Source organism: Ctenopharyngodon idella, chromosome 18, assembly GCF_019924925.1.
Source record: "Ctenopharyngodon idella isolate HZGC_01 chromosome 18, HZGC01, whole genome shotgun sequence".
Classification (NCBI taxonomy): Eukaryota; Metazoa; Chordata; class Actinopteri; order Cypriniformes; family Xenocyprididae; genus Ctenopharyngodon; species Ctenopharyngodon idella.
Genome location: NC_067237.1, coordinates 4,431,933 through 4,442,959, shown reverse-complemented (window position 1 = coordinate 4,442,959; position 11,027 = coordinate 4,431,933).

The window sequence follows — 11,027 nt, the reverse complement described above, 5'->3', positions numbered from 1 at the left end:
TAGCTTGTCCTGCATCCTCAATAAACAAGCTACATTTAGTCCAAAACGCAGCTGCTAGAGTTCTTACCAGTTTGAGAAAATTTGATCATATTACTCCAATTTTATCAACTCTACACTGGTTACCTATTAAGTTCCATATTGATTTCAAAGTATTGCTACTGATCTATAAGGCCCTAAATGGTTTAGCTTCTGTATATTTAACTGACCTTCTATTGCCCTACAATCCATCATGCTCTTTAAGATCACAAAACTCTGGACTTTTAGTAGTACCTAGGATATCTAAATCCACTAAAGGAGGGAGTGTTTTCTCATCTGGTTTCAAAGCTCTGGAATAGTCTTCCTGATAACAGCTTAAAGTTTGATTGCCTCACTATACTGTTCTTTCTGATTATAAATATTAATACATATATATATTTATTTAACATCTGTATCTTTTATCATATTGCTGTTGCCGTTATATTTAAGCAATAAGGTGCTAGAGACTGATGAACTACCTAATTGCTTTTATGCAGTGGTCATTTCATATTTCACAAGGACAGTGTTTTATAAGTGCCATTCTTACACAACAGATATAGTTCCTTACACTATTAAATACAGTACACATAAAGGGTGAAGAGTGTGATTATAGTAGACAGATTTTTCACAGTGTAATGCACAAGACAGGACAGTGTGATTTTTATAGAATGTATAATGACCTGAAAGTCAGAAATAGTGGGAAAGTTTGTTTCCATTTTTATACTGTTTGGATGATGGTCTGCACCACACAGATATGTATGTGCAGTCGTTCAGCTGGATCAGTCACTATTAGAGCTGCAGTGATTGGATGAGCACTAGTTCGCTAGTGACACAGGAAAGGCTGATCAAATGTCAGACAAATGTCAGGTCCCTATGGAGAAAAATTAACGCCCAGGCGAATAGGTCATCATGAGTTCACTGTATGAGATGGCAAAGAAGGCAGAGCTTGGCGTCTCCTAACTGATCTGTGACGACGTGGCAAATGCCAAGCTTTTAACAGTTTGCTCACAATCTGAGCCCAGTGCAGGCAAAGGCAAAACCGATTTATTTTTGTTACTTGCTTACTGACTTTCTGAAGGACTTACTGACTAAACTGAAGGATGATAAAAACTACATACTGAACATAAAGGTAACCTTGTTTTTTTTTTCCACATCTGCCAGCCTTTCGGAGTAACAGATGGTCCAATAAGAATAAATGACACAGAACTGTTTGACATTTAATATCTTTCCTCGTTTCACAAAATACCCCAATTTTTGTTCAATTCAAAACTATCATTTAAGCTTCTTCTTTGTGTAGATTCCTATGGAAACTTGTTTCCACCACGAAATAAAAAAATAAAAAAGGTAAAAACATGAATAATCCATAACCCAAAAATATACAAAGTTCTGTCAAGAAACTCTAGATGGCACAGGCTGATGGTTCCTTAACTCAATCTGCTTGAAATCACATCCTTCTCTATAGGGCACAGCTGATTGGTTCCATCTGTATCAGAAGCCAATAAGCTCGCTGCTCAACCTTCATATACTTGGTTAACATTTTCCTTAGCAGTGCAGTGCACTTTCAGAAACCCTCCACCTTCCCCAGCTCCACCTGTATAGATCTGATACAGGTAATTCATGTATGCAATATTGTACAGCAGCATATCTTACAAATCTGACTTTTTTCTCACAATTGTGAGTTTATATTTCACACGGCTAACTTTATATCTTGCAATTCTGACTTTTTCAGAATTGCGAAAAAAGAGGGCAGCGGCTATTTGCTCTAGCATCTATTGCTATTTGCACTTATTTACACAGTGAAAATAGCAATATTTTTTTATTTACACTGTGACAATAGCAGCATTTTCTTAGCGATATGCTATTTACACTAGTTGAAAATAGTGATAAATTCTATTTACACCATGTAAAAGTATCAGTTCTTTGCAATAAGAGAAAAGATGCTATCTATACTTTATATTGGCAGATACTATTTGCACCTCAGTATTTTTGTACATTAACAGGATGCAATAATATCATAGAGTGTAAATGGTTATATTTATTCAAATTATTAAATGGATGGTGCCTTATTGGGAGAATAAAAACCCTCCCTACACCTTCCCCTAACCCTACCCAATAAACAATTTTAATATTATTAAACACTCGTTCGCAGTTTATTTCCACTTTTAGAACGTGGCAAAAGGCAGATTCGAACCTGCATCGATCGCATTAAAAGCCAGGCCTCACTACTGCTGAGCCAGTGAAGACATTGTATTCTGTGCATCTTTTATAAACTTGAGTGGCCCAACCACACATTGGTGGGCGGAGCTAGTGTAAATGGCGTTTGCCAACAAGGGCAGCTATTTGCACTTAGTGTAAATTGACACTCCCGAAAGGGCGTCAGAATTGTGGAATAAAAAGTCACAATTACCTTTTATTTTTTTTATTCTGTGGTGGTGAAAACAAGCTTCCATATCTTTGACACTCTGGTGATCTCAATAACAGGAAATGCTAGCAAAGTCTGAATTGCGGCTTTATTTCTCAGAATTGTTACATTTTTCTCACAATTGCAAGTTTATATCTTGAAATTCTGATTTTATAATCTTTATAATATAATATTCTAAAATTCAGCTATCAAAAATAATGTATAGATGAATTTTGAAATATTGTTATTTTCCTGTTTATTATTTTCCTGTTTATTCCTGTCTTTTGTTGTGTCAACAAATGACTGCCATTCGAATGTCTCTCTCAGTAGAAAAGCTCACAATCATTCATCTCTGTATTGTAACACCAAGGCAAGTTCTGTCTCTTTCATTTTCTGGAGTTATTTGAGAAGAACATTTTAATGTTCCGTGTGGAGGAATGTTTACCTTTCAATAGGAAGTTTGTCTCTGTGAACTTTGGAAACATACATTATTGAAGAAAAGTCTCATCCACCTGAGTTCAGAGTGTCTAAATGTAAGGATATCATTGCATGTTATTTTTCTTAACCACTCTTACTTGTGCCCAGAGTGTGAATGCTGCAACCTGCTAATATGGATGTGAAATACACTGCACTTAAGTAATATGTCAACTTTCAGTGACAGTCTCAACAATAAGGGATAATTGCATCAGTTTATTTTTTTTTTAATTTTTTTTTTTTTTTATTGAAGAACATAATTATATGTTGATTATAAAATTATATAATTATAATTATAAAACGGTTAGTTCCTGTCCTTGATTCTAATTGGTCAATAGCTGTGTTTTATTCACGATAAAACACGGCTATGACAGCTTCACCCAACGGTTCTGTGTATCACTACACAACACCCTTAGCAACCGCTCTTAGCAACGTAAACTGTTTGTTCTCAATTGATATTGTTCATTGAAGCTTACTGTATTATGTAGAAGAGTATTGTAAGAAAAAGATCAAGTGAGCGAGTTTATTACCTGCATTCAGATTGAGCATTTTCCTTCAGGTCAGTCCTATGTTCATAATAAAAAATCTGTTTAAACGTCCGATGTATTATCTTGTCCTTTTAACAGTTAAGGGGTTTTCCCGTTACTGACAGTGCTAGTCAAAGCATTTGTCAGTTGCGTCTTGTTCCATGTTCACAACAATTCAGTCTTTTCAATGTAAAAGTCTTCGCTACTGACTGACACACTCATAAAGACAGTCTTCTTTTGCTTCTGTTGCTGTTCACAGTCAGGGACTATTTTTCCAGTGGAAGGAAGGCTTTTATTCAAAGTTTACTTCATGAAAGTTGCATTGATACATATTTTTGGCTTTAATATTTGTATTGTGTGGTAACCGTTTTATAAAAGCAATAAGGTACTCGAGGCTAGTGCTGTATCGTGAATAAGTTACGGCTTCATGTCGTGCCTAACAACGCCCTTCAGCCATGAATTATTCACGATACAGCACAGCCTCTCACACCTTATTGCTTACTTAATTTATATATTATGTAAAACAATGTATAACAATGCAATTTCAAAAAGTAGTATTCTGCATTGTTCATCACATGACCTCCATTATGAACATGTTTAATCCAGCAAGCGTTGTCTAGTCATCATCTGTGAAATAAAAATGTTTATTTCGCCTTTTGCATCTATTTTAGTGTAAAAATGCCCTAATGCTTTACAGTCTTATCCAAGAAAGTGTATAATACGCAGAGAAAGCTATCTGTTAGCATCAACATGGTATTGGACTATTGGACTTGGTTGATGCGTGACCCTACAAGTGCACAACCTTCTTGCTGCCATCTTTATTGCTAAGTTTCCTATCAGTTTCACAGACAGCATCTCTGATAGTCCTTCAAGTCTTTACAAAATTGTATGTGGGAGAACTATGTCAGACTCTTTCTCTCTCTCTCTCTCTCCGGTCAGACACAAATATAAGGATAGTGTGTAACAGAGGCCAGCTAGTAGTTGCTGTGCAAGTAAACCTCACTCCTCTAATCTCAAGAGATCTAGCAACTGACACTACAGGTTGTAGCCTTTTAGCCTCCTTGTTAGAGCATCCGACTCCCACGCTGGAGACCCAGGTTCGAGGCCCGCGCAGAGCGGGGCGAGTAGGACCTGGGTAGAGGGGTTTTAAGTGCATCCTGGTCTCATTCTTAAAGGGATAGTTCACCCAAAAATGAAAATTCTGTCATCATTTACTCACCCTCAAGTTGTTCCAAACCTGTATAAATTTCTTTGGTCTGTTGAACACAAATTAAGATATTTTGAAGAAAGTTTGTAACTAGGCTGCTTTGGGGCACCATTGACTTCCATAGTAGAAAAAAAAAATACTATGGAAGTCAATGGTGCCCCAAAACAGTTCAGTTTCCCATATTCTTCAAAATATCTTCCTTTGTGTTCAGCAGAAAAATAAATTTGTACGGGTTTTGAACAACCTGAGGGTGAGTAAATGATGACAGAACTTTCATTTTTGGGTGAACTATCCCTTTAATACGTAGGTATTAATACTTCAAATTTAGAGGTACAAAACATAAATTTTTGTACATTTGGATAGATGCCAAAACATACAATATGGACATATCAACAACAATTAAATGTAAATATTATTACATATTTACAGCTAAAGAAACTAAATCTTTAATCTTTTATATCATAAAGATATTCAGCATGAAAGAATGTTATTGAACATATGTGTGTCATGTTGCATATTTTGAGAGGAAGCAATGCTAATAAGTTCCTCGCTTATTATGCTGTAACATCATAATTTTAAAGAGACTATTTGTTACATGATTAATATGATGAGCAGAATTAATTTATGAACTTTTTGAAGCGTCAAAGTGGTAGTTGCGTAGACTGTCAATGGAAGGACAGAAATCGTTCAGATTTCATTAAAAAGATTTTCATTTGTGTCATGAAGATGAACGAAAGTCTTACGGGTTTAGTAAATGATGACAGAATTTATTTTCTTTGTGAACTGAATATAGATAAATAAAAGGCACCTCTTATTAAGGTTAAAAAGGTTTATTTTAAAGTTGCTTGCCAAACATAGACAAAACAACATACTAGTCGCCTTTCCTCACTGTATTAGTCTGCAGTGGCAAGTTTTTAAACTACGTCAGTATCCATGTATGGCAAGCCAAATTAAAATTAAAGGGTTAGTTAACCCCAAAATGAAAATGAACGAAGGTCTTACGGGTTTTGAGGGTGAGTAATTAATGACAGAAATTTCATTTTTGGGTGAACTAGCCCTTTAAGGCTTTTTAATGATTATATCTGATGAAGTGTCTGATGAAACGTGTTTATTGTGAATGTTACGTTTGTACAGTTCGACTGTACAATTTGTTTTGTCCTTACACAGTTTGTTGCTGAGCTGCTTTTTGAGGCAACAGGTTGCGTGACAGAACTCGTTCTCTGTGGCAGAACGCTCATGATAAATTGCATGTCATTTACACACTTAATGCACATCTTTTGCTCTTCTTGTATACTGGAACCGAAAATCTTCTTGAAGTTGTCAGTTAGTGGAAAAACAAGATAAAAAAATATGAAATTACCAATGTTTTATTCCAACCAAAATTACTTGAATGCACATGGCTTCATAATTACAATGTCCCAGGATGACTTGAAGGCAGCACATTTCTCTTATTAGAAGCGAGCACTTTTTATTTTGCCTTTATAAAAGTTATCATAGTTAAACTTTAATGAGAAAAAAAAAATCTGAAAAAAAAAAAAAAACAAAAAAAAACATGATGAACCTTGTTCCACAAGAGAGGAATCTATGCTCTGAACATTATATTGAATTATTGATGAAATGAATAGAAAATGTCAGAACAACAAACACAACAAACTAATCTCAGCTCAGTCTTGCACTGGGGAAAACAGGAACACGAAATAAGACCAGAATGCTAACAAACAAACCTCCGGCAAATGTACAAAGCACCTGCTATTTATTAAAGTGATAGAGGGAAAAAACAAAGAAAGTCTATATCTTTCACCTCCACTGTGGTTTGTGAGACACATTAAATGTAAAGTCTGTTTGAAGCAGAGAGTCATGGGTACTGTGATGGGATTTCGGAACATTAAAAAAAATGTATCTTTTCTTAAACTTTTTTTTTTTTTTTTTTTTTGTCAATTTGCAGTGCAAATGAGGAGATGACGCATGGTAAGGTGATGAAAGATGAAGGAAAGATGTAGTGGGAGTTAGGAGATTGGGAAATGAGAGAGAAAAAAGAGAATAAGAATGATAGAAAAGGTTAGATGAAGTTCGAGCTGACCTTTCATTGACCTTTCATAAGAGCGGCCTACGGGTAAATCCAGCTAATGATGCGTCAGCATGAATGAATCCACAGTATACACACAATACACACACATACACTTGCACACACCCTGCAGTACATTACCGTCAACTGTCACCAACAATGCACTAGACCTTTGCAGTGCCTCTCTTGAAATAAGATGGCATGATTTTACTGGCTCTGTTCCAAAACAGATTGAGCTGCTTCTATATGCAGTATTTTAAAGTGCCCCTCTTAAGCTTTGTCGAATATTACCTTTCATGCACTGTCTAATATAGTTGTTTGAGAATGTAAAAGGGTCTGCAAAGTTTCAAAGATCAAAGTGCTCGACAAATAAAGTTATTGTCTCCTAAAAGAAAGAATTCATTCTGAATTGCTGAAACAAGTTGTCAGCAATTCCAGTCTGACATCCATAAAATATCTATGTGAGTTTGTAGCAAATTTGCATAATGTCAGCCTACCCAGGTAGCCAGAGCAATCAGGCCAATTGTGGCTGAGTGTTTCAGTACCCAGTCTCGGGCCAGTACCGGCTAAGTGTACCATTTTGGTTGGCGTGATTGTGGCCCAATGCCGGCTCAGTTTTAGTACCCAGACTCGGGTCAGTTCCGGCTAAGTGTTCCAACTCCTGTCGGCGTGATTGTGGCCCAATGCCGGCAGTGGGCCAGTGTATTTGGGCTGGTTCTGAGGCGTCATTCATCCCGCATCCATCCCAAATCAGGCAACCGCAACAAGGCCGAGTTATTTCTTCCGGCCTGTTGGATCTGGGCCGTTATCGGGCCGAACCATTTTGGCTACCTGGGTATGGTCTTCATTGACTGACCACAAACAATGTCTAATTTCATCCGCCCTCAAACACTGTAGTTGTTGCTGCAAATCCACCTTGCATGCATTTCCAAAGGATGAAGACTTGCGCTGGAATTAATGCGGTAAAACCGATGCCATCATTACTGTTTGTATCACTGTGTACCAAGTGCTGAGGAAGATCCAGAGCTGAAATTCAGATATGGTAATGGCCGTTTTGTTTCCGACCTATGCTGTAGACCAATCACAACAGACTGGGCCATCTGACCAATCAGAGCAGAATAGACTCAAGGAAATGAGAGGTTTAGAGAGACTGAATCCTTTATTGAGCCATTTCAGGTACTGTGAGAAAAGAGCTGATGTGCAGTGTATATTATGAGAAAATTAAAGTATTTATTGACTTTGGATTCATGTAAACCTGTTGTAGGAGACCTCCAAAACACAATTAGGAACATTTAAAATACCATAATAGGGGCACTTTAACACAACATAAGCACTGCCGAAGGTACGCTGTATGAATGACACTAAAAAAAAATGGGTTTGAAAAAGCATGTATTCCCTGGTAATAACACTTATAACTTTGGTGTTTCATTCTTATACTTTCTTTCTTTCTTTCTTTCTTTCGTTCTTTCTTTTTCTTTAGTATTTGATTTGCTAGTAGTGAAAAAAAGTACCAGAAAAGTTCTGGTGCTTTTGACATCAATAGTGCTCGTGAAGAGTTTGGGATGCATCAGCCAATCAGAGATGTCCTGGCATTGTTTTCTTTCTTAGTCACAAAAAAGCTCAAAAAAAGGTCTGTGGATATATATGGGAGGTCTCAATTCACCTACTCCCAACCAAGCAACTGCCATTGAGATGAATGGGAATGCTAATGCTACGCTTTCTCCAGAGATTATAGACCTCCTTGCCACACACATACACACACAGTTCTCAGGATTTCACAGAGGCAAAAACAACCGTAATCATCTCCATTACCACAGCACAAGGCATTAATACTTAAAGCCATTACACTCAGGCAGATGAGTGATTTCGAAGCTGGGTCTTTCTATTGACCTTCTTTGAGAAACAGCCATGTCAATTGACCTCAGTGATGCACAAACACGGTGACTCACAACAGACACATGCTGTTCAAGAAAAGTCATGGGATTAAATTAGCTTAATATCGATTTCAATTAAAGCAAATGAAGGGCTGATGCAGGGTAACTGTATGGGAGTGTGGTGTATATCAGCTGTGTGTGTATGATAGAGGGTCTCGTTGTGTGGTACTCAGTGATTTATTGAATAAGTGAACTAAAGCCTCAGGCTCTCTCCTGCAGAAACAGGCACACGCGCTACAAATGGCACATGGTACAGCGATAGAAAATGTTTCAGTGTAACAATGAAATGACAGAGAGTGTGACTATTTATCACATAAATAATATATATTTTAATTAGAATAAAAAAAAAATTGTTGAGAACTGAAACAAAGTTCCATAGCATAACACACATAGCTTCAACAGCATGATAAATGAGCATCATACTGTGCCATGCCATGACTGAGTACCTTATTTACTCCCTTACACTGATCTCTTCACAGGCAATTACAAAATACTCTTTATAATTTACAGTGTAGTAATATATATATATATATTAATGTATTTGCTCTTGGTGGACTAGATCTGCTACACTGCTGCTGCATAAATAGACATACATAAATCCCATAGCAGATCTAGGCAGGTGGAGCTGGGGGAGATGGAGGGTTTCAGAGGAACTCTGATATCGCACTGCAGGACTAGCTTACAGCAAACAATGAACCAGACTATTTAAATGTTGAGCTAGCAATCTCATTGGCTTCAGGATCAGCAGAGGCCAATCAGTTTATGCCATGCGGTAATGATGTGATTGCAGATTGCATGTAAAGGACCTATCAGCCTGCATGATCTAGAGTTCCATGACTTATTTAGATTTTTTATATTATATATATAATGTACTTCTTCTGAACCATAAAGGGATATTTGTGAGCGTTTTACAGATGGAGTTGATGCGCTTTTTCACATTGCACTTGTATTTAAGATGAACTGTTATTTAAAAAGTGAGAATTTAGGAAAAATTGTTCATAAATGGACATTTTATAAATCATTCATAGGACCATTTCAGAAATTGTCATATGTTCACATTTAGTATCATTCTACGCACACTTTGAGTAGGCCCCAGGACTCCACTCCTCAAGATCCAGATCTTCAGTAAATCAAGATCCTATTTAAATCATTTGAAAAAGTGAAAAATATTGCAGGCTTCATTTTAAATACTTAATTCAGTTTCAGAAGATAGATAGATAGATTGATTGATTTAAAGATAGATAGATAGATAGATTTAAAATTTCTTTAAAAAAAATGTTAAAAAAATAGTCTCATCTCATTTTTGTGAACTCAATATCGTGTATCACCTCGTGAGCTAAGCGTATGATCACACCCTTAATTAATACATTAACAAATTGAACCTTATTGTAAAGTGTTACAATGTATGCTAAAGATATCTGTGAAGACACGTTTTCCCTGTGTGGGGTCAGGAAAATATATTGTGTTAGATTTTATGGGCATGCTTATACTGTACCTGATTTGCATAATTCCAAGTCTAAGCTCAAGGCTGCTGAATGTAAACCTCATCGAGATTAATTTTGAGGGAAATGTTTTATACAAAAGTTCTCTGTTGAATGAATCGTGGCAGGAAGTGCATGTGGTGTGAATATTAACATAATGAACAGAACAGCATTTTTAGCCTCATTGCATGTTAATGGAGTTGAACAAATTACTGCATATAATTTTATAAAGATAGCTAACAAAAAAGTATCAGTAATTCTGCACTTAGTACTTCTGCCGGCATAAATGTCCACCAATGATTTATAAGCCACATTCCATTCAACTTCAGATATGGAAGAGTGTGTTAAACGCCACATGAACTCAGACTTCCAACTTGGAAACTTCTACAGCTTCTACAAATCTACAGCTTTTTTTTTTTTTTTTTTTGCCAGGCACATGGCCTCACATGTACGTGACGGCACCCAGGCAATGATGAACATTCAGTTTTAAAAGGGGACCTATTATGCCCCTTTTCACAAGATATAATATTAGTCTCTGGTGTGAATGTGTCTATGAAGTTTCAGCTCAAAACACCCCACAGATCATTTATTATAGCTTGTCAAATTTGCCCCTATTTGGGTGTGAGCAAAAACACACCGTTTTGTGTGTGTCCCTTTAAATGCAAATGAGCTGCTGCTCCCAGCCCGCTTTCCAGAAGAGGGCGGAGCTTTAACAGTTTGCGCTTCGGTTGCTCAACAACAACAAAGCTGGAGAATCTCACGCAGCCAAAATGACGATTGTCAGTAACGGTGTTCAGCCTTACATTGTTCACACTGGAGTCGGACACTGATTTAGAGACTCTGGACGTTTCTGAATGGTTAGTGGATAAATTTATGTAGTTGCTGTGGAGTCGATTCACCCGTATGGACGCCCACTATACATA